Source organism: Ixodes scapularis, unplaced genomic scaffold (genome assembly GCF_016920785.2).
Source record: "Ixodes scapularis isolate PalLabHiFi unplaced genomic scaffold, ASM1692078v2 PGA_scaffold0__279_contigs__length_252992795, whole genome shotgun sequence".
Taxonomy (NCBI): Eukaryota; Metazoa; Arthropoda; class Arachnida; order Ixodida; family Ixodidae; genus Ixodes; species Ixodes scapularis.
The window spans coordinates 250,799,509-250,824,930 of record NW_024609835.1 but is presented as its reverse complement, the minus strand read 5'-3'; the positions used below and the strand labels follow the sequence as shown (position 1 = coordinate 250,824,930).

Genomic DNA, 25,422 nt, shown 5'->3' with positions numbered 1-25,422 from the left:
AAAAACGGAAACTTGTGAAATAGAAAGGAAAAAGGACAGACAACGTCTCAAAATGAGACGTTGTCTTACCTTTTTCTTTCTACTTCACGAGTTTAAGTTTTTCAAACCACAATCTCAGGTTTTCAATCAGCAAATATGATGCCGTCTTTGAGGCAACGGCTGAGCAATCAAAGCGTTTGCGCCAGGGCACTAACAAAAAAAAATCGGCTGCTTCATCGGAATAGGCTTGCAAAGCTACACATTTGAACCAGCTCTTCTGGAGCTGATGAAATGTGCAGTGCCCGAGTACGAAGCTCCATTTCAAACGACGTTTTTGAGGACTGTCGTGCCGGAAATATACGATACTGCTAGGTATTCCCTCGACATTTTGTTGCACAGCGTCCTTAGGAAGGACGTGGGGTGTATCGCCATCAACACTGACGGCTGGACGTTACGAGCTGACGAGAGTTATGTGCCAGTGACGTGCCATTCGCTGAGTGAGGACTTCCTGCCTTACAGTTTTGTGCTTCCGTGCCGCTGCGTGCGTCAACAACACACTGCGGAGAATCGGTGTTTTCAAATCGAGGACGACTTTAAGGAGTGGGGCATACCTCTGACACTTTCCTGCTTTGTGGTCACTGATAACGCTAGGAGCTTTGCTTCAGCGATTGCCCGAACGGCGTGGGTGCACATTGCATGTTTCGCCCATACTTTGCGGCTTTGCGTTCAAGGTTTCACAAAATAAACCAAGGGGTTCGCAAGCGTGTGCACCACAGCACGAGCTATAGTGGGACACTACAAATGGAGCAGCTGTGCAAGGGCAAGACTGCAAGATACAAAAAAGAGGATGGGCATAGAAGTTCCTTTTGAGCTTGTACAAGATCCACCAACAAGATGGAATAGAGAGTACGCCACTGGGTCACGCTTGCTGAAGCTCAAGGCCGCTGTTTTGTTATACCTGGCAAAACCGTTACGGTTGAGAACTTTACCACGGACGAATGGCGTCTTGTATCAGCCTCGGTGTCGGTGCTGCAATCAATCAAAAAAGCCACAAGAGCTGTTTCTGCCGAGTCTTTCTAAACACTTTCTATGGTTGTTCCACATGTTCACTGTGCGAAGTTGTTACTTTCCGAATGCACAAGTGGAACTCAAGACAAGGCGTTTTCCCAGAATTTTGGCAGATCAGTTAAAACAAGATTCCTGGACGTAAGCACACAGGCACCTCATGCCCTTGTCACCTTTCTTGATCCTCCATTGAAGGACATCTGCTACAACAAGGAAGAAACAGAGAATGTAGAGTTCCTACTAAGTACAATTATTCAAGATGTACCAGACTCAACACAGTTCACGTCCGAAAGAAGTTTTGTCGAACAGCAATCTCAAACCAGTGAGGAAGATATTGAACAGCTTGGCGTTGTCAAAGAAAAAGGATGCAATGAGTTGTCTAAAGGTAAAGGTATACGACTACCTTCAGCCTCCAGTTTTTAAAGGCACCGACAGCACATTCTACCGGTGATAAACTGTAGGCAAAATAAATAAATATAAGACCCCGAATGAGCGGCGCAACAATACCTGGCAATTGCGGTAACCCAGGTTCCAAGCGAGAGTTCGTTTTCAATGTGCTCAAACACTGTGACAAGCCGACGAGGGTCTTTGTCTGGAGAACATGCGGAAAAGCTTGATTTTTCGCACGGGAACAGTAAGTACCTCAAACTGATCCAACAAGTCTCCTCATTTTCTGATCTGCGAAAAAAAGGCGTAAGATTCCTTTTTTTTTTATTAAGTTCCATGCGAACTGTAATCTTATGTTCAGCATCCACGTGAAGCGTGATATTATGTCTAGCATTTATTGTAGACCTCTAGTCATTATCGTCAAGACTTGCGTTTTTACAACGATTTTAAGAAACACTTTGGAACAATAAACTAATTTTATTATCTGTACTCTTCTCTGGCAGCTGCCTACGTAACTCGAAAACTATTCGAAAATTACTCGATTCGTATTCGTATTCGATTCGGTTTCAAAAATCACTCTTTGCACACCCCTACATTTTTGTTAAATATAAAGGAAGCACTCTGAACAAAAATATTCAGTTTAAAAAACTTACCTCTCAGATGTGTTGAAAATCGCCGAAAAATGCCTGTAGTCGGTAAAAGGTTAAGTATAAAATGGAAGCACCTTTCCCGCCATTTTCACTTTAGCAGAGGGAAGGCAAGAGAGGAGGACACCTCCTCTCCAATGTTCGCTCTGCTAAAGTTCCCAGAGGTAGGAGATGTTTTCTCTTCACTCTTAACATGTCATCGACTCTAAATATGAAAGGGTTCCAAGGAAGCAAAGTTGTTATTTTATCTCACATAAAATATTAACGTAAATAAAATAAATTCAGTCCTTCATATAGACCAGTTAACGTGCGTTACAAATAAAATATTTACGTTGTAGAATCTAATATTTTTATTCATGTGGCCCTAGGAGTTGCGGCCACACTCATTTGGGAAAATCGTTGTTACACTGCTGCTCAGACTGGATTTTTGGTTTTACGAAAACAAGACATTTATTTTTTTTTCTTTGCAAAAGAAAGGTTCATTCTCTTGTTTTAACATGTTTCGCTACCTCATATAAATGTTTAATTGAAAAAAATGGGCCTGACAAACCCATGACTGTCCTCATCTGAACGCACCCTTCAAAAATTTACTAGGTAACACCTCCGAAATGCATCAACCGTGTTGATTATGGTAATATTAAAGCGAGAAGTAAAAGTAGATTATGACGGATAATAATATTGTTAGTCGTTGGAATTTTTCGGCGACATAGTTTATATGAGCGGGTCCGTGAAAGTGTTGACTAAACAGCGCAGCTCCTGAAAAATTAAAGCGGAAATCAATACATGTTAAGTAAAATGAACGAGTGCGCACACTGCTGTAATATACTGGAACGATTTGCCCGATAACATTGTTTGTCAAAGTGATCAAGTTCTTTTTCGCCAAGATTTAACTACTTTTCAAAGTTTTTGATGCATGTGTACTTAAACGTGGTTGATTTGGTTGTTTTTGTGCTCTTATTCTACTTTGCAATCCCCTTCCTTACATAATGCCACTTGAGGATGCGTAACGGATTTCAATAAATGAAATAATATTTTATTTTGTGTGCGATGATTTCAGAAATTATGTCCAAAATCACAGCCCTTGGCAGTGAAGAAATACGCTTGTTGCTTTCTTATTTAATAAAACTAAGTTTGTTAGAATACATCAAATTGAAAAAAAATGTACGTTTTCGTTAAGTAATGAAGCAATAATCAGTCTCATCCTATCCGTTGTTTATATTACCTGAGATCATATTAACTTCTTGCAGTTTTAGCATGAGTTTGACAATTCTTAAGACAAACTAGGACGGTGGTTTCTCAGTTTTATTTTTTAATGGAGTTTGCATTGTGGTAATCTAAAGGGTAAAAAGAAAATTTAGAGGACTTTTGAACATTTTGGGTACGAGAATATCACGGATTTGTTTGCAGTATTTTATGAAAAAAAGAGTACGGGACACCTAGAAGCGCTCAGAACGTCTAAGCGAACGAGGCGCAGTTCTCAAACTTTTCGAGTTGTATTACCAGAACTAATTTACGACCACCGTTTGCTTACTAGTGAAAGGAATGCAAATTAAATATAATGTTGCAGGTGTTTTCGTATGCTTTCTTTTTGCTGCTGTTGTTGTTAGAAACGAGAAGCGGGTGCTATTCTTTTTTGCATGGCTATTAGCCCCTGGTCAATCTTTACGTGCTTCACCCCCAAATAGTCCTCGGACATTGCACTAGTAAACAATGTTTGTTTTTTCCCGTGCAACTCCTGTGTGGCGAAGCTCTGTCACGCTCCTAGCGGTGGTCAACCAATACTTCCCCGTACGTCCTTGCGAGAGAGTCGTTCGACAAACACGTTGCGATCTCATCCTGTCTTTTTTTTTTTCTGCTGGCACAAAATGGTTTGCCTTCGAGAGACCGGTTTTGATTCTGCGCCGTCGCACCGGCGGCGGTCTCCCTCGCCCAGTTGATGACGAGACGAGAGAGAGAGCACACGACCGCCTCCGGCTGCCCACGACATCACCTGTGACGTCACCTCCAGCACCGAAGAGCACGTTCTTGTCGGCGGCGAACTGCCGCGACGTTTGCTTTTGTCGCCTCCGCCGATTTGCCGTGCAAAACATTGCTCGGTCTACCTTCAGTCCGTGTTGCCGTCTTGAGGCCGTTTAGCCGTTCTGACGACTCGTGCTGCGTCCAGATCCGTAAAACTCTAAAACGGACCGGAATGTCGCCCGTGCCTTGGCAGCGGTGATCGAGTGTCTTGCAGGCGGAGTGCAGGATAGCGACCACACTTTCACTCGACGGGAAGGCGTGTCCCGACTTTCCAGTGTGGTGAGTCTGACACTGCTTTCTTGCATTTCTCTGTTTGGTTTACGCGATTACGTGCGTCGGTAGTCGGTAATGTGGATGATCCCGGAATCTAAGTTTTTTTGGATGCAGTGATTTTTCTCGTCGATAAAAAATCCCGCGAAAGTGGGCACTCGTCGGTCGTTCGGGCGCCTGTTTTCTGTGGCACTGAGAAAAGAAGTAATTTGAATACTAGTAACGCTTGTTGTCCCAGATTAAAAAAAAAAATGTCACCAGCGTTGTTTACCAGAATACTTATTATGTTCTTCCCTGCTGCGTGCCATTCGTATACAGTCTGAAAGTTTGATAATGTATTACTATAGTTGTTGAACTTATACGTAAGGGGTGATCGCTAAAATTACAGGAATTATATAAATTTACCAGTGGGTATTACGGTAAGATGAGCAACGACGAATCTTTTTACTAAATTTTATAATGCAAATTGTGATACTTGCTTGTACCGTCCAATGAAGTGACGTGATTTTGACAAAGCTATCAACAGAGACGGACGCTGCGTTTAATTATTTTTCTTTTCAACTTTGGGAACTATATCTAAGGACACCTCGTTTACAAGTGACAAGGATCGTGGACGCAACGTCAAGATATGGGCCTCCGGAATTCCTAAACCTTGCTATCTATTCTGCGACAATGTTCTTGAGATGCTCATAAATTGAAAAACGCTAGTGAGTATTCGCGTTTGCATCTCGATTACCTGGTGATTACAGAAGTGTGGTAAGCTGGGCGAGTTGGTACAATGACATGGTACAGCGCACGAAACGACCAGGACTCGGAAAAGGAACCTGCAAGACACGAGCGCTGACTCGCAACTCAATTTACACGCAAAAGGAAGAAGAGAACGCTCTGAAAATCACGCTGTGCCAGAGCGTGGCTCACGCACACAGCACCGTACAACTAACAAGTATTTGCCTATAGGCCTAACTAACAGCAAGGTTTCTGGTTGAAGGACTGTCACTGTTGGGTGACTAATGGAGAAGTCCTCCAAGCTATTAATATAATGCGCGTCAAAAATATTGCGAGTCCCCTTGTCTCAGTTATGTCCAATAGGATGTTGCAGAGTTTTTATTATGTCGAGTTCAACTATGGTTATAAAAAAAAAACTCCACTTGCTGGAGGTTATTTTACCATTTTGAGAGACATTCATGTTGCGCCTCAGCTCAAAACGGTTTTAGTCCTTGCGCTCAAGTTCTGCCTTCAACCGACTCTCCAACCCCCGGAGCTCACGGGGCTACCTAGAAAAATGGCATGCAAGATAAATAAAAAAATTCAATCGCGTTGTATTGTCCATGCCATGTCGCTGAATATGTCGACGCTCTTTGAGGGACCAATATTCACCCTATACATACATACAATACTCGTCCTCTTATTTTCTTTTTGGACGATAATAACCTTCCAGTTTCGGAGGCTGATAAGGAATGATCCTACGTTTTGATGCCGAAAAAAAAGCACTATATTGACAAAACCTGTGCCACCATAAGAACTTCAAGCAGGTGCAAGTGTCCCTAAAACGAGTCAAAGGGCAAGCATTACAGCACTGCGATCGAAGTTCCTTGACACAATGGCTGGGAACATCAAGAAAGCAGCAGGGCTTGACCTTGAGGGTTTCTTCAGTGCAAAAAACTCAAGGAAGCCTGCCCATTTCGTGCCATTTTCAGTGAGAGGCGTACATGGAAGCGCGATATGGCTAGCTTCCCTCACAAGCTCTCCTCCGGTTTGCGAACTAAGGGCCCCATTTTGGTTGCGCAATTCTGAAGCAATGATGGAAGCTGTGAAGAACAACGATTTCAACAAACATTCCCTGTTCAGCATTGATGCACAACATCTTTTTATAACCTTCCCCTTGAAGCATTACTGTCCTCAGTTAAGTCCTGTATTGAAGAGCTCTTGAAAAATTCTAGCATCTTCTCTTTAGAAAACTTTCTAAGACTTCTCCAATTCTATATTAACTTTATAAACATTGGGTGGAAAATGTTTACTTTTTATAGCCGTCAGGTGTGTTTATTCGATCTTGCGTCGAACCCGTTATCAGTGATTTGTTTGTATGTGTGTTCTGGAATACTTCCACCTCTATTCAAGAAGTTATTTTAGTAGAGGTTAAAGAAAACAAAATTGCAAAATTCAGTGGTGCAAAAACAAAATAATTGCTAAAGTGGTTTTTTATGCATCTACAAAGTCATCGAGAGCCGTCAAATTCACAATGCCAATAGTTAAGTTATTCCACTTTCGAAGTGCACTTTATATATTTTTTTAATATTTTTCTACCAAGTGTCGAGCGTGTAATTGATGGCGTCCTTGCCAGGTCACAAGTGTCAAAGGTTTTTTGATACGTTTATGATTTTTTGTCTGTGTGTCCCTAGTCTGCTGAAGGTGATAATGTTGATACGGTTATGAACGTATGTTCCAGGTTTAGGTTTGGTCTTATTCTCACAGTTGAAAAACCCTTAAACGGGAAGTTACAATTTCTAGACCTATTTTTAACTTTTCCCACAAACCCTATCTGCGGAGTTTCTCACCTAGGTTCAAAAAGGGGATCCTTTTATTGTACGTCAGCACATTCGAAATTTGCTAAACGGGGGATTGCAGTTTCCATACATGGGTCTGGGCTTACAAAGTACTGCTCTCACGCCGTGCGGGGCAGTTTTAACACTCAAATGTTAAAAGACGTCGCTCATCGGGCTTGCCACCACGGGTTTTGAAAAAGTGGTGGGGGCCTTGGAGCGTAAGATCATAAAGAGTCAACCAAAAAGCCTAGAGATACCAGAAAAGACAGATGGCTGTTTCATATATGCAAGAAATATCGCAAAATTTAAAAAGAGTAGCCAAAAGATATGATGTGCCTGTGGTGTCTTCGGCTCCCCGAAACAAATTGAGAAAATCTGCTTCATGGTTTGCTTGATAGCGTAAGACGTTTCAAGAGCCAAGTGCCAGAAACGTCATAGCCTCGCCGATGTGCCGTGTTCAATTGACGTAGTGTTCATAATACCAAAACGTGTGGTACAAGCTATGTGGGCCAAACATGCCGGCACCTGAATAACCGCCTTCTAGATCATGATTATTCACTGAAATCTATTGTGGGTGTTCATCATCTACATTTGCAATACCTGCTTGTGTTCTTAAAACCTCAACGGCAGAACAATATTTGGATATTATAGTGACAAGGCCACACGCGAAGCTTTGGACGGGCTTTGTGTAAATACTTTGGGATACCCCTGCATTAGCCATATATCAGTGTCACCGCTTCAACAAGATACCTGTTCCTAGATGGTACTATGGGGCGAAGACCCATTAGTGAGATGGTGTTGTGTGGTATGTGTCACGCTCTGGGAAAGTGTGAATTTCAGTACGTTCTTTTATTTCATTTGTGCAGAAATCCACATGCAAGTCAGAGCGTGTGTGTCACGCACGTTTCTTTTCTATGTCCTTCTCTTTTTGTGTGTCGTACTGTTCACTATTTCTTGTGAATATTTGTGTATTTATACACATATATATATATTGAACAGATGGAGAGCTTTAGAGAGGTGGTTAAACATGACTTGCTATGGTACATTGATTTTGATTAGACGCACTTTGATTAAAAAGATTCGCGCACCCGTTTAGAAATTTCAGCTCTACAGTACGCCCGATTAGTAGGCCGTAATGCAGGACGTACCATTAGAAGACCAGCTTGCTTAAGGGTATCTTAATGGGCACGTGGTCTCAACATGTTTGATGCTGTGTTTATGTGCCACAAAATTCAAAAGTCTGGGGCCCAAACTTAGCGTACAAAAGGTTGCCTGGGCCAGAGCTTCATCGAAAGCCGACAGGTGCTCCAAATACGACGAGTACCGAACTATTCTCGTGCATAATGCTCGCGACAGTGCACTATGTACTACATGCTGACAACTCACCGTTTTACCTTCATAACTGTCATCATTTAGCGCAGAAAATCATCTCGGTGGTTTTGAGACACAGAGGCCACGGCAGACCTAAACATCGACGGAAGTACCCCCGATCATACGAACGCTCATTGCTCTAAACGAAGCGACTAATTGAGCGTTTGGGCGCCTGTTCTAATAGGCGTCCAAGATCTCGATTAGATGCTTCGTTTTCTGTGTGGTGTAATTTATTACTCCACAAGTCACTAGGGCATTCTGAATGTTAGTTTGGGAAGCAAACAACCTTCCTCTCATCTAACTCCAATATTCTTTAATGACTTCATTGCTAAATTTAAAGAAATGTGCCATCAAAAACGTAAATTCCGGCGTAACGTCACTGACCAGGATTTTTAATATAACTTATCAAATATCTGGCACCCTAAGTTTTTAGAAACAAATTATAAACAAATGGTGAGACGGGATGTGTATTGTTAACTGCACTACAGCAAAGGTTATTCTCTGACGGGTCCAGAAATATCGTGAGTCAAGTTTCTCTCAAACTACCATGAGTCACATTTTGCACACTTTGCACACCGGGAAGTTCTCGGAACTAAATCTTCTAAGAACGTCAAACTAAATGACTTCATGCTTTGTTTTGGTTTTCAGTGGAAGGGTGCCCGTTTCTCAAATGACTCATTAGGGAAGACCGGGGCTACGGAGCCATCCTTTAATGCTTTAGCCACCACAATGCACTTCCTTTCAGCCGCGGTTAATGGGATTTCAGGAAAGATAACACACACACAATGGCTCGAGAGGCTTCTAGCCGTGACGCAAGATTACCCAATTTTTTTAACAAATACAAATTTATTATGATTTAGAGGTGATTTTTCTGTCATATGTCACACAAAAAGTGACAAACTTTTAGAGCATCATGCTGGTAACATGATGTAAGGCACACAGCTTGGCGGTCGGAAAAATGCTTTCACCTTAAAAGTTATCCTTGCCTGAAAACCTTTCGGTACTGAATCAACTCGTGATGCTATTTACACGTAGATACCTTGCTTAAGCAATTTACAATGCCACTAATCAAGCCCATGAACCGAAGAACAGGAGCAACTGAATCGTTCTCAACGGAGCTATTTCAGATAACATCATTCTTCCCGAGCTGTCGTGCGCACTGCGTACTCACCTGGAGTAAGTCAAGGTATAAACGTTGCACATGCTGAGTATTTTCGATAAAAAGTTTTGAGCAAAAAATTCGAAGAACTCTTTGTACTCGGAAACGTCGAGTTACAAATTATTCTGGAGAAATAACTGCCCAATAAGTGGCTGTGAGATACTATATAACACACTATTTTACTTTGCACTTAAGCTGGTAATGAAACAAATGCGGTTTATTAAATTCAATTAACCAGTGGTATTTCAGTTTTTTTTTTTTTTACGTATACTTCCTAAAAAAAGGAGCACGACACAGACTTAGTGAGTTTCTTAATACTGTAGAGGTGCCATCCCTTAGGTTCATGATATATTGCACATGGCTCGGTTATTGCATTATTCGTCACCTCTCTTAGAATACAAGATGGGAGAAGGGGTCACAGTGCTCATGCTTCACTCCTTTGCAACGACTTTGTGAATTGAAGAGGAAAAAAGGGTTTGCTCTTCAAAACTTTTTATATGTTTTCAAAGAGCTTATAGATTACGATGTTTAGTGTGTGTTTATGTGTGTGTGTTGGGGAAGGGCGTGCGTCAGGTTTGCGTTTATCATACTCCAAACAAATCAAAGGCGTATTCGCAATCTGCGGAACAGTGAGAAGACTCGTAGTAAAATACCTTAAAATACTCAGTGTTGCTCGAAGAAAACATTTTGAGATAGAAAATTCCAGCAGGCATTGGCTATACAAATTTAAATGATTCCGGTTATTACAGTTTAAACGAAATGACAAAAATCGCATCAATTAAAGCATTTTCAATTTGACGTCATTTATTTTAACCTATCGAAATCATTGAACACTTTGTTACCTGCTGTGTTTTGTCAGTTTTTTTTTTTTCACTGAATTCTTTTTTTTTTGTTTTTTAACTGTACTTAAAACGCTAAATGATTGATTGTCACTGCTGTATGGCTGTTTGAAATAGCTCTGTTGTGTACTGGAGTGTAGAATGGGTCAGCGCACCTGCGCGTGCCAACGCGAGCCAGGGCCACTTCCACGCCAAGCCTTCTCGAACAGGACATATTTGTACATATCTGCATTAGTAAAGTGGGCGCATCGCGCTAAACCCACCAAGGTGTCGTGTCTCGCTCGGTACTTAACACTGGCGACGAGGTAAACGTGCAGTATCGGCGGCTACAACGCTCAACCGTTCTAGGTATGTCTTCTAACGTACAGTTTGAAGAGTTTTCGCCTCATGGGACCCCGCGTCCTGGCCACAGTATATCGAGCGCCTGTAATTCTTTTTTGTTGCGTACAACGTAACCACGATGGAGAAAAAACGAACTGTCCTGTGTAGCGTCTGTGGCTCCGCAACATACGCCATCTTGCGCTCTTTGTGTCCGTCGAGCTCGCCAGCCAAAACACCGTATAAAGACATAACACGAAAGCTTCAGGAGCACTTCTTTCCTCAACCGACGCAGACTTTCACACGTTTCCACTTCTTCAGACGCAACCAACATCCAGGGGAGCCTGTGGCGACCTTCGTGGCAGACCTCCGACGCTTGTTCGAGCACTGCGAGTTCGGAGGAATGCTCGACGAAATTCTCAGGGCCACGTCATTTGCGGCCTTCAAGACGACGCATTACAACGGCATCTGCTCGTCGAGCCCACACTAACGCTGAGGAAGACCCTGGACATGGCAAGAGCGGCCGAGGCGGCCAAGTCGCAAGTCACTCAAATTCGCGACTCCGTGTCGGCATCCTGGGCTGTAGTGAATCCAGAAATGTATCGGGTGAAAGGCGACGCGGCGTCAAAGTCGCCTCATTGAACTACCTCACCTACGACGCCAATCGCTCCGCCGAACGCAACAGCCAGCACAACAAGCAACACGGAGGAGCAGCGTTCATGGGCATTTCCACAGAATGCATGCTGGCGTTGCAATGGTGCGTATGACTCCAAAACATTCCGGCGGCTGTCTGCCACTTTTGCAATAACAAGGGGCATATTGTCTCAGCATGCCGCCAAAAGGCGAGAGCCGGACGTCAACGGTCAGCTGTTTGCATTAAGAGTTGGAGACGATTGTACCATTACCGAAGGATTATAGGCCTTTCCTATTGAGCAACCCATGTTCTGCGATGCTTTGATCAATGGCCGTAGCCTGCGGATAGAAATCGACTCTGGATCGGCCTTCACGGTCATCAACTCGCGTGTTATGCGCCTGCTCCACATCATCAAGAGCTGCCTCAAACCATGCGCCTTCCGACTGCGCTCCCATATGCAGCAGTCTCGAAGTTCTCGGAAGTGTAACACCCGATGTGCCCTTCAAGGAGAAAAAAATGCAATTGGAACCTGTGCTTGTCAAAGGGTTTGGTGTGAGCCTGCTAGGGCGCGACTGGTTTCGCTCCTTAGGTATCTCCTTGGAGGGGTTCCTTCGTGTCAATACATCGCCGGCTTAGGCGGAAGCGGCTATGGCTCACAATGAGGTTGACGAGTATCCCGAGTTTTTTCAGCCAGGACTCGTAAGAAGCAGGCGACCTCCTGTTAGTGTAAATGACGACCCTGCCGCGACTCCCAAAGTTTTCAAGGGGCGTCAGACTCCACTTCCGCTGCGGCCCAAGGTCGACGACGCCATCGACAAACTGGTCGAGCAAGGAATTTTCAAACCAGTACGGAATTCCTCATGGGCGACCTCAGTGGTGTCTATTCTCAAAAAGAACGGGAACATTCGCTTGTGTGGTGATTACAAGTGCACAGTGAACCGAGCCATCCGATGGGAAACATACCCTTTGCCAACTGCCGATCTACTGTTCGCCAAGCTGGCTATGTGTGAGAAGTCTTCACAGCTGGATCTAGGACAGGCTTGTAGTGGCTCAAAACCACACAGCTCGCCACACAGCTCGCCGCAAGCGAGAACGGTCATGTGCACTTCTTTTTCATTGGAGATGGTTTAGTTTCACTCCCGCCGTTCGGGGAGACAAAAAAAAAGGAGATCGACGAAGAAGAACAACAAAGTAGTTGAGATCTGGCACGCAAGATTTCGGGTAGTACTTTCTCGGACCTCACTCGCCACCTCAACGGGCTTACCACCTGGAGGTAGTGGATCAAGCTACAGCGGACCTCCAAACAATCAACACACATCGCGGTCTCATTGGGGTTACCTTTCTGGAGTTTGGCGTCGCTACGACCGTAACAATCTTCCAACACTAAATGGAAGAGCTCCTTGCTGGACTCGAAGGTGTCTTAGTTTTTCTCGACGATATTCTGATTGGCGGTCAGAACGATAAAAAAATGAGTCTCGCCTCCCGGCAGTGCTGAAATGAATCAATGAAGACGGGCTCCGCCCGGACAAGGACAAGTGCAGTTTCAAGTTGCCTAAAGTTTCTTTCTTGAGATGCAACATTGATAAGGAAGGCATACTCCGCCTGAAGACAAGGTTCAGGCTAATCAGACCGCTGCAGAACCATAAGATAAACTATAGTTGCAATCTTCCTAGGACTTCTGAACTTTTACGGCCGTTCCTTGAAGGGCGCTGCTCACGTCTTAAAACCCCTACATCGGTTGCTGGACCAAGGTGCATCGTGCAAGTGAGACGAAGAGGAAGCGGTACCTTTCCGACGAGCCAAACATACTTTACAGCCTTCGACCGTGTTGGCATATTACGACGTCGAGCGTCCCTTAATATAGGCCTGCGGCGCTTCTTCGTATCGTTTATGTTTCGTCATGAGCCATGTGTCACCGTCGGGTGAAGAATTCCCCGTGCCCCTTATACCAAGAACAATGACAAAAGCCGAAAGAAACTCTTCGCAGACCGATCGTGAGGCGTTGGCTATCGTCACTGGGATAAGGATCCACCCCACATAAAATGACTTTCTCTACATAGATGCTGAGTAGTAAGTTATTAGTAAAGTTATGCAAAACTTACAAGGTATCTCTCAGGCTTAAAATTACAATCCTCGGTGATTTGGAGTCACATTAGGACGATATTCGATGTTTCATTTCCCGAACACACACTAAATATGCTCAGTATCAGCGGAAAGTGCAATTTTCCGATTTGCACAGGTAAAGTAGAAGTTTGGGCTAGTTGGTGTTTCATGATTAAAGATTAAAACAGCGTAAGGACACGGACAAGAACGAGAAGGTAGACAAACAAGGCGCTGTTTGTCTACCTTCTCGTTCTTGTCCGTGTCCTTGCGCTGTTTTAGTCTTTAATCTTGCACAGGTAGTCCGATTAGAGCCCGCTTACAGTTTGCCCGCTTGGAGCCCAAAGCTATACTAGCTTTGCCTTCGTTTAGTCTTTTGTACAGGGCGATGCCCCCTTTGTACTACCCGATGCCAGCAGCACCCGCTCGCAGAAAAAATACAAAGACTCGCTGAAAACAAAAAGCCACTGTAGAGGAGTCACCACCAAGAACGCGTGCAGGGAGGCGCTCTTTCACTTTTTTCCGGTAATGAAAGCACCCACCGCCTTACGCGAGCTAAGCTTCTCTCCGCGCAAGCCGGGAACCTGACTTCTTCAATACCGCCGGAGCTCCCACCCGGTCCCCACGAAGCCCGCTAGAGGCGCACCAGTCAACGACGTCAATACCTATCCAGTCGGGCCAATCCCCTCGACTTCCCCTCCCTCTCTCGCCTTCCCCTGACTCGTTGCCAGACCTCCTCCTAAACCAAGCCAGATCAGGAGCACTTCTCGCTCCTACCCTTATCAAGAGGATGTACCCACAAATTCCTCTGGACCCAGAGTGCACACTCCGCCACACACCCGCTACGCTCTCGCATCTTTTGTGGGAAAGCTTCCTTCAGTGGACAGCCCGATCTCACGCTCTCTCAACCCTCTCTCCTCCCCCTCGGCTCTCACTGAGTGGCTCAACCCGCCATCCCCTCCCGACCCTTACCGGGTCCTCGCAGCATCACAGGCGCTCCTTACGTATCTGGAAGACCCCGAGGCACCTCCACTTGGCTCCAGACTCCTAAAGCCCCAAGAGTCCAATGATCGCTGCCACTCATCGTCTCGTTCTTCCTGGAAGCTCCCGAGACGTCTAAACGCATTTTTATGACCAAACAACAGGGCGCATATAACGCCCACTTCTTTGGTCGTTAAATAAATACGTTTTAAAGCAAAGCAAACGCGTTAAAGAAAAAAAAAACAGTTCGAAACAGCATTGCCATATGTCATCACTCTAAGCAAAGCGCTCGTGAAGCCATCCTCGTATAAACAAGGTGGGACTCACGGCGGTAATGCGTGCAAAGCCCAAGTTGGCCCCGTGGAGCCCTCCTCTGTAACAACTTTTCCCCCACGTAAACTAGGTGGTACCCATAGGAGCATTACATGTACAGCCCAAGATAGGCATACCCCCGTGGAGTTCACCTCTTTGCTAACTCTACACCCGTATAGTCGTTGTAGGACCAACGCCGACCTTGCGTTGGAAGCCCATGTTGGGCATGATCGCTCGTTGCCCCACTAGAGCCTATCTCACTGCTAACTCTGAGGCTTTATAGCCGTGGAAGGTTTTATTGTGGCATCGCACGGGCAGCCCAAATGGGCATGCCCACGAGTTTCCATTTTTAAACCCACATCTTTGCTAACTCTGCCCTTGCAAAGCCGAAATGGGATTACTTGGGGACATTGAACGGGCAGCCCAAGTTGGGCAAGGCCATCCGTAGCCGAGGTGGAACCCACGGGGCACCGCGTCGAAGGTGTAGAGGGCGTGCCCACGCTTTTCTACACCTACGCTAACTTTTTTTTTTTTTTTTGCATAACCGAGGTGAGACTTGAGTGGGTATTGCATAGACATCCCGAAATGGGCATGCCCGCAACAATCCCTGGACCCACGGGGGTATTGCAGAAACTGCCCCAGCCCCCTTTGCCCACGGGAGACTCACGTTGGCCCTCCTTCACGTGCCACCTTGAAAGTCAGTCTTGATCGCGTGGTGAGTTTGACTTCTTTTGAGTGAGTGAGTATGTGAGTGACTTCCCCGGTGGGTCCTTCTGACCCTTCCATAAGCTTCGCAGCCAGCGGAAAAAGCGTTACCTCCGACATTCCCGGTACTCTTCCAGCCGTCCTAATCGCTCGGGCACCCAGCCAAAGATTCCTAAAACACCGAGAAAGTTATTAACAACTGAAACCAGGCTTATAATACAATTTTGTAGATGAATATAGCTTGGCGTTAAGATGGAAACGATGACCGGCTAAATGTCCTAGACAGTCATGGAAAGTAGAGGAGAAAAAAACGAGTCATAGTGCGGCCTTAAAGTTCATTTATAATGCTGGAACTATTTAATATTGGTAACGCAAAATTAGTAGGTAATTAAAATGAATTGAAGATAGGTCTCACGTACGTTATAAAAAAATGCGAGTGCCCAGGTAGCACTAGAAGGAAGTCGAACATGGGCCCCATGCGGGCAAAGTGGGCTGGTGCAGACACTGTAATTCCCCCGTGGTTCACGTCGGTGTGGCGTGGGCATGCCTATTTCGGGCTGACCATAAACTAATTCCGTCCGTACCACCTCGGCTATGCAGGGACGGAGTTAGCACAGAGGTGGGTTCCACGGGGACAGCGCGTGGGCATGCCCAACTTAGGCTCCATGCGCAATGCCCCTGTGAACCCTAACACGACTATGCGGTGTCTGAGTTCGCACAGAGGTGGGTTTTACGGGGGCAACGCGCGGGCATGCCCAACTTGGGTTGTCCATGCAATGACCCCATGGGTCCCACCTCACTTTTTGATGGAATAGTTAGCCCAGACGTGGACTACACGGGGACACAGCGTGGGCATGCCCCACTTTACTTGCCCACGCAATGGCCCCGTTGGTCCAACCTCGGTTATAGGGGGGCAGAGGTAGCACCGATTTGGGCTCCACTGGGGCATGCCCACTTGCGCTGCCCATGCAATGACCCCGTTGGTGCGCCCTCAGCTATATGGGGACAAAGCAGAAATGTATTGTCCTGGGGGCAGCTGGAGGGCATGTACAACTTAGGTTGCCCATGGAATGCCCCCGTAAGTCCCACCTCGTTGATACAGCGGCAGGGTTAGCATAAATTTGGGCACCAAGGGGCACAGAATGGGCATGCCAAATTTAGACTATGCGAGGATGTGCATGCTGAATTATCAGAGAAGACGACGAAACTGGAACGAAATAATGGCACGAGATGGATTCTTTGAGGGTCAGCCGGCAATCGACAGCCAGGCCATGGCGCTCAGTCAAACAGCCGGAACCGGAACTGGGCCGCAAGTCCCTGGAAATCAGGAACCCGCCGAACCAGGTCAGAGACGGATTGCAGCGTACCAGGAACACCTCTGTTCGGGGAAAGCCCGAAAGTCGCCGACACAGCCGCTCCGTTCATAAACGCCCCGTACCAGCTGAAATCAACCGCAGGTCGCCCGACACTCTACCGTGAGCCTTGGAACTTCATTCTTTCTTCGGTCACAAATAAAAAGCGAAGACTGATGTCAAAACAGGAACGCCTCCGCCAGAAGAATCCGAACACTATCATTTCTGCTGTAAATAATTCGCTTTTATTTTTTGCTTGCTTTGTTCTTTGTTTTTCTTATATTAAAACATTGCTCAAATCAGATTTTGTCTCGTTTTGTTTATGTTACCATAATAATTTAACACGAACACACAAAGCTCGTTACAGACTACCTGTGTAACTTCCAAAATGCCATTTTATGCCATTTTTCACTTATATGAAGAATTAGTGCATGTTCTGAAAATTCAACATAAGAGATCGGCTTAATGTTATATCAGATCACCGAGGGGTTCAATTTTGAGCGTAAAATATCAATTTGAGGATTGCCCACTTTATTACTAAATTGCTACTTCGTGTATGTAGAGAAGGCTGTTTTACGTCGAGTGGTTTTAAATTTGAGGTTGAATTCCAAACACGTTCGTCGCAAAGACATCTGTTATAAAACTCGGTGTATGTTGCCGACTCAAGCTGGCTATGCATTCTGACTCATTTAAATCCAGCAGGATTTTATACGAAAATGGTCATAATTTTATGTTCCATTTCGTACACTAGAAATGTCCAATGTCCGATGTCTAGCTAAAGATGTCTTTTTGATCTGTTAAATTGTATCAAATTTAGTACTTATATTTCTATTTGGTACAAAAGGAAACTGATGCATTCTCAAAAGACCAATTTTTCTAAGTGTTCGATGCATGCCGCCATATGTTTATTTCGACAGAGGCAAACGGCAGTGCAAGAGAAGACTCGTGCCTTCTCCTGCTCTACACGTGCTAGGCAGAGAAGGTGTAAAGTAAGGCCAGTGATGTCGTCGGAGGTGCAGAGAGACTAAAGTTCCCTTGATGCAGTGCGGCAGCGGTTGCATAGTCAAAGTGGCTGGCGAGATCTAGGATGCCTTAATGTCCAAAGGATGCCTCAATACCATCCGTTGGAGTACCCCACATCGACAGCCCGTGCTCCAAGAGAACATACGAAGAAATGACTGACGAAAAAATGTCGCCGTAGTAGTAGCGCCACAAGGCACGTGCGGGGACGCGCTTTTTCACGCTTCAGAACCAAAAAAAGGTGTTTGGAACAAAAATACCAGATGGCATCACAACAAGCAAAGCGCACATGAGGCACCCTAGTGAGATCGGTTTATTTGGGACGCACTGCAATAGCCCTCATTATAAAGAAATGATGAAATAACCCTGAACGTGATAACGTTCGCGGGAGGACCTCATGTGGGCGGCCCACGTATGCACACTGTGGGCCCCAGGAAAACCCCAGAGACGGCTGCCCACCTAGGCCTCCGAGGGCCACACGAGGGAGCCCTTGGGGGCTGCCCAAGTAGACCTAATGTGCGTACCACAAAGGGAGCCCATGCAGGGTGGCCAAGTAGGCCCTCTGTGGGTCACCCGAGGCAGCCTAGGTGGGCCCCTCAAGTGGGCACCACTTGGGCCGGACTCGCAAATTCGACATGTGACCCACGTGGGGAGACCAAGTGGGACCCATATCGGAACCCCTATCAGAGCCCACTTTGTGCTGCTTGGGCGGGCTGGTTGGTCTTTTTTTTTTTTCTGGAGGAGGAAGTTTGGTTTTAATTTTAAGAAGACACCACTAGCTTCGAATTTTCGGTGGTATGTAAATTGCGCTAAGCTGGCTTCTTTACAACCGAATTCAACCCTCGTGCTTAGCTCATTTCGGTGTGGACGCTAGGCAGTGCTTCACAGTTTTAATTTTATGAAGTGCTTTATGCTCGTAAAGTTGGTTTAAGGGGTCTATAATAGGGAATTTTAGGATGTCACGTGCTTTTAGTGCACTATTTTATCTTTTTGATGTACTTTTATTACGACAGCCTGTAAAATGTATACCCAAATACTCCCAGAATGACGCGTGTTCCATTGAGAGTAATAGACCGTTCAAGTACAGATTAGATTCGAAAAGCGCCAGAGAACAAGGACAATAGAAGGAATAGACGAAACGACGCGCTTCTGTCAACTGAATTTTTATTCGGAAAAACAAACATATATACGCACCCAAGCAACCATTTGCTTGTTATCAAACTTCTCGTGAGATGAATTCAAACTCCTTATCTGATAAAAGGACCGAGGAAGTGCTGATACATGCATCGCCCTTCACCCTGAATTTAAAAGCCTTGAAGATTCCTCTTTCTGTTCTTGCTTTATATCGTCCCAAAATCTGCGTTTTATCGAGTGCAGGTGAACATGGGCACCGGTCACAATGAACGGCCAAGTTTCCCGAGGGTGACCGCCTAACAGAAAGGTCATGCTCCCTGGCCCTCTCGTTGACGCACCTCCCCGTCTGCCCTATATACGTTCTCCCGCATGACGTTGGTATCTCGTAAACCACCGCTGTTTCGCATTCTACATTTTTGTTGGCATGCTTTTTTGTGCATGCTTCCGCCTTGCGTCACTTGTTATTCGCCCTTGGACATAATCTGGATAACATCGACGGTGCTGCAAACACTACAGGAATGACGAAACGTCCGGCTATCTTTTTGAGATTATGGGACAATCTGTTAATGTACGGCAAAACCGCCACTTTCTGTTTATTCTGCGTGATGCCTGCATTTAGCTAGAAGACACGTTCTCATTTTCGAGGGTTCCTGTTCGTCTGTCACAAATAGTGCCATAAAGGTATTTTATTTAAATAGTCTAGCACTTTAATAATCAATGTTCCTGATATGTTTTTCTTAATAAAGGAATTGTAAAACTTGACTAAAAGTAAAGCCACCATCTACATTCGATGCTGGGAAATTTGTGTAGTTCCTATTTCCCTCCCAGTTATATACCACAATTTGTCGTACATAAACATCCTAAATTTGTTAGCAACTGCATTATCGAACAAATTGGTACGCCGTATTTGTAAAAAAAAGCAGTACGAGCTTATTTTTTATGTAAATAGTACTATTTTGTTCAAATGATCGAGCGCAAAATAAAATGGCTACATTTTAATCGCAAAGGTTCAGGCGACGTTATCGCCTTCAAGTAGACGTTAAGTTGGGTGGTGGTGTTATATCCCAAACACACGATCATAAGCGTGTTTGGTGTGTAATTGTGTAAGATCATAAGCGACCTTCATGGGAAGCTGCTATCTGTTCGTGATCCTTCACGCATAAGATGTGTTTCGCCACTCAAAAGCGCGGACTGATTCACCAATTCCAATGGTACCTACGTTAAAAATACATTTATGCTCGTCATGAATACGGGTGTGAGACTGTTCACCGAAATTTCTAGCCACAAATGGCTAGCAATTAACTCATCAGCATTTTGGCCGTCTTGACTGCCTCGCTTTTTTCACAAGATCTAAGTAGGAATGCTTGATCCTAGCAAAAACAAAACTTATAGACACACAGTTGTCCATATTCTAACAGAAATTTGCTGTTTATTACGACTGAATAACAAGGAGAACAGACCTTTTTTTATATAGGTTATCAAGCAACATCGGTGGTGGCCATTTGGTGGCCACGAAGTGTGCGAAAAAATTCGAGTCTTCACCGAAAGCTGCAGCAGCACACTCTTTCGATGCAAGCTGAGCCGAGTTTACGCCCAATGCGGACGCCGCTCTCGCGTCCAGTAGATGATCAGAATACCTGTCCGAACAATGTCAGACTCGAGGGATTGGCGCAGTTGCTACTGAATGGAGTTTACTTTGGAAAACACTCTATTGTAAACCCACATAATTGACTATGTCGTCAATTCCCCGCAAGTCAGTGCAGAGGATGTTGTTTAAGAAGAACGGTTTCGAACATAAGAGTTTTAAAGCATGGAGTGCTTTTTAACGGAACCCATCCCAGAAATTTGTCCGTTCGTTCATTCGAGCAGGGAAGTTAACTTCTTAGTATCACCCTGACGCAAGGTTATGACGCAACACAACTCTTTCAAACTGTGGCGTCACGCCACGTTGCGACGGACGTCACGTGACTTCATGGTATCACGTGACGTTACGACTTGACACAGTAACGTCACAACACGTGATGTCCCGTGATGTCAGGTCACGTGAAGTTATTTTCCCACCAAATTCAGCGGGGTAAATGACTTCATAGTGTCCTCGTGGTTTCATATAACAATAGGACGTCACGTCACCTGACGTCACGTAACGTATATTTTCCTGCTAAATATAGGAGAACTTATTTACCTAGTGAGTTCTCGTTCGCTCCACGAAATGATTGTTCAACGTCTTCTTAACAAATTTCAATGATCGCACTTTAAATACAGCATTCCTTGCATTACAGAACATGAAGACAAAGGACGCTTGCAATCGCTATACCTTCTTTCTCCCTCCTCGAATTTCCCCGCAACGAAGAGGCCAATACAGCGCATGCGCGCCACCAGTTTTTTTCTACAGAAATAACGGTCTCGCAGCGGGTTACGGAGAGCATTGTGAGACGGCGCAGACGGTCTAGGAAAAGCACTTTCTCCACTTCATATTATTGCCGTGATTTTATTAACAGAGAACGACATTTTATAAAATGAGGCTATCTGTGAAGGCACATATCTCCATTCGACGTCTCTATGGAGCAGCCAGTCACGTGACCTAAGCGTTTTTACTAGATAGGCTCTTCAGTTAAACTGTGACTCGGGTTAGCAAAATGTACACCCGTACAGTGTTAATGACTTCGCATCTAATCTGACCTCCCCTTACTTCAATGGTCCTATCACAGAAAAGTTACAGAACCTGAAGCACTGTACCGCCCAAGAGACATATTCAATTCAATTCAATTTTTATTTTAATATCGTCATACAAAATAAGGAGCTGGCCCACAAAAGCAGCATTCTTCTTGTATGTGGGGCCAGGCGACCAACTAGAATACATATTGTTGCAAAAAAAAAGGAAAAGAAAACACTAAGAAAACACTCCGCAGCACGAAAAAAAATGAAAGGAACACAAAATTAGGAACACGAATAAATACAAAAAGGAACATTTTAGAGCATGAAATATAGGTGCTTGTAGCCAAGTCTACTCACGCAGCCATGAAATAAAAGTACGAAATATCTCCAACGGTCAGGCTACGATATCTACAGCTCAGATGCTTGACACCAATTCCTTAGTTTCCTTTTTAGTACCATAGTGGATTCTATATTCATAAGGGACTCTGGGAGTTCGTTAAATAAGGAAGGAATGTAGTGATTTCTGTTTTTCTTTCCATACAGTGTGTATATTTTCGGAATGACGTATCTTTCAGTACGCCTCAAATCTCTATCTCTATTTTTATTTACGACAGCTTTGTAGGAATTACTGAAATAATTATTTTTTATTGCTACGTATGTAAAAAAGCTTTTAAAAAACAGGATGCCCAGCTCTTTAGCTTTCTCTTGAGTTTCCAATACTTGATATGAAGTTCCATATGATATGTTGTTTACCATGTGTGTTAGTATCCTATGTATCGCTCGTGATTTGTATTCTGAACAATGACCGTACAGTGTAATACCTTACCGTAATGCAGCTTCCGCCAAAGATTCAAACACAAGTAATCTTAACTTCAAGCTGCACATACTTTTGAGTTTATACAAATACGCAGATATGACTCGTAGTTTTTTTACAACACGTTCCACCTGCGGATTCCACAGCATGTGTTCGTCAACAAAGACGCCTAAATATTTAACTGAACTGTCTTAAGTTAAAGGTTTACAGCTACAATCCAGACACTGTACCGAGTGCAAGCAAATATTTGGAAATATTACTATCTGTTTGTGCGGATTTCGAAAACACATCAGTTTCGTTTTTGCAACCATTCACAGAAATAAAATTCGCAGCAAACCATCTAATTATCATATCAATGTCTCTCTAAGAAACAGAAATTGCTTCATCATACTTTTCATGTGGTAAAACTAATACGGTGTCATCCGCGTATTGAAACGTTTTTGACTGAAGGGGCAGAAATCCTAACCCATGCATATAAATGTTAAATAACATAGGCCCCTACGTACTGCCTTGTGACACCCTGAATCGCACTTAAGCCGGTCTGCTAAGATTATTCATTATCTTAACCATTTGGAATCTATCCTTGATGCAATTCATAAAAAATTGATAAAAAGGACCTTGAAACCCCATGCTATATAATTTTTCCAACAATAACGAATGATTGATGGTATCGAATGCTTTTGACAGGTCTATGAAGAGAGCTAGGGCTATTTTGTTTTTATTGAGTGTTTCGGTAATGGAGTCAGCGAAATCTTCCAGCAGAGTAATGGTACTTTTCTGTTGCCGAAAGTCGTACTGCATAGTGCTTATCAGGGAAAATTTATCGCAAAAATTATTCATTGCTACTTGAACCCATTTTTCGATTACGTGTGTCATGAATGGTAGGATTGATAGAAGTCTGTAGCTCCCGACCTCTTGCTGCTTTCCTTTTTTGTATAACGGCCCTATCACAGATACTTTTAAACCCTTAGGAATATTTCCGGTGTGCAGTGTGTCATTCACTATTTAAAGCAAAATGTGTTTGACTTAATCGAAATTGTAGCGTACGTCTCTAACTCGGATATTGCCGATTCCTAGCGTTTTTGTTATTGACATAGCGTGGATGATACGCAACAAATCACTTTCTGCCATATCTAGAAGATAAGCTGAGTTAACGCAGCATGTTGGGAAAACGTCATTTAAGCTGGTCGCCGGTATATTCTTTTTAATTTCTTTTACATCGTCCATAAAGATTTTGTTGAACATTTCCGCTAACTCGCTGTAGGAACTAGATTCTTTAAAATGTTTTTGTATCGTATCATCAATAATATTTTTAGTTTTCCTGCCAATTATTTGATTAACCAAGTTCCACGTTTCTTTCGGATTTTTAGTTGAAGCTTTACTCTGGTTTACATAATAATTCCGTTTCGCCAAACGAATTATAGCTGTAACCTTGTTGCGTATTTCATGAAACTCTTTTTTAAGCATAATATCACCAGGATTTTGCTTGCATCGCTTCCAAAGACTCTCCTTCTTATGACACAATTCTAATATTTCCGGATTTATCCAAATATTTTCGGGCCTTCTTTTTTTTTTTAATTTCACCTTTCTACTAGCGCTTGCATAAATATCCTGAAATTGGTGAACCAGCTTTTCGTAGACTGTTAGGTGATCATAGTCTAGCAAAGAATTCCAATCGTACTTCTGAATAAAACTATCAATTTTATTGCTATCTAGTATAGTTTTATACTGTTCCTGCACTGTTGGGTTTCCAGGTATATGTTCCCCTAATATCAATACATGTCTTTGTTATTTTATCACCTAATGTTCTTCCCGTGTATAGTCCTGAATAACATTTTCAAGCCCAAAAGCAGAAAGGGTGTCAAGATAGCACAACACTCTAGGTTTTAACTCATTCGAAACATTAACATTAAAATCTCCAGCAAAAACTAAATACTTATTGTTATCCAATTTCGGAACCAGCTTCGATAATACATCACAAAACATGTTTAATTTGGAACTGGGTGGTCTCTAAACGGCACAAACTACATAGGAGAACTTATCCTTATTTACGACTGCCGCGCAGATTTCTGCATTATCCGATTTTACATCAATTCTATCGGATAAACAGTTGTTATTTATGTATAATAAGATTCTCCCACCCCTTCTGCCTTCTCTGCATATATTGTAGGAATGAAAACCTGCTAGGCTAAAGGACGCACAAGATGCCTCGTGTAAATTTACCTCGGTTAGTATAACTAATTTAATAAGTAATGGATAAGTAATTTAATAGAATTAGTGCCTAATAACGTGAGGACAACATAACGTAAACAAATGAGGCGAGATTTTTGTCGAGACACGTTAAAGGTGGACTATTAACTCCTTGCCTGACTATACGTGAAAGAAACGGGTGAAACGTTATTTCTGTCGCTTCCGGTTTTCTTACTAACTGAAATGGCCGCGACTGGCCGGATCATACCATACAAGGAGACCCTCACTAACATACTACGCTAAATTGCAGTCTTGAGAATCATATATTTTAGTACCATACCACGTAGAGGAACTCACAGTAGAAAGATGCTACACCGGGTGACTGCGGTGCTACGTTTAAGCCGTGGACACGAATATCTTGAGAGTGGTAGCCATCTACCAAGATTGGGCTACCCCTTCGAGCCCGTTACCTTTACTAAAGTGAGCGATGGCACCACCAACCCGCCAGGGCTTTCCAAGCCCTAACGCATGGTGAAGCCTCCGGACACCACCTTGGAGGGCTTGCCCGGGTCCGACCCTGAGTTCAGCTAGCGCATCTAATAAAACTCGCCACCATATTTTGTGAGTTGTGAGACCAGCTGGAACAGGAGAGCGCGCCAGTGAGCAACTCACTAAACAACACTAGGTCCTCTATACCCTACACAACATCCCGCCATCCTCGCAATCAAGCTCAATATAAATGTCATCAACACCTCTTTATCATCTGTACACTGTATCTAACGTCAATATTAAATTCGGTAGCGCATGCTTTAATGATATTGGTTACCTGCCTTTCCGCTGCACCACGATTCTTCTGAAAAAGAAAAAAGAAAAAAGATACACCTGTTACCACTATTACCAGCCTTTCGTTCAGCACAATGGCCACCGG

General features: G+C 44.0%; 1 protein-coding gene across 1 annotated transcript in view; it reads left to right on the top strand.

The window, feature by feature from the left end:
* The first annotated feature begins 4,009 nt into the window (after positions 1–4,009).
* LOC8052611 (venom protease) overlaps positions 4,010–25,422 on the top strand; it is a 68,921-nt gene continuing 47,508 nt past the window's right edge. The window contains exon 1 of the mRNA XM_002435794.5: positions 4,010–4,376. The gene's annotated coding sequence lies outside the window, so the exon portion shown is untranslated. The remainder of the gene's footprint in view (positions 4,377–25,422) is intronic.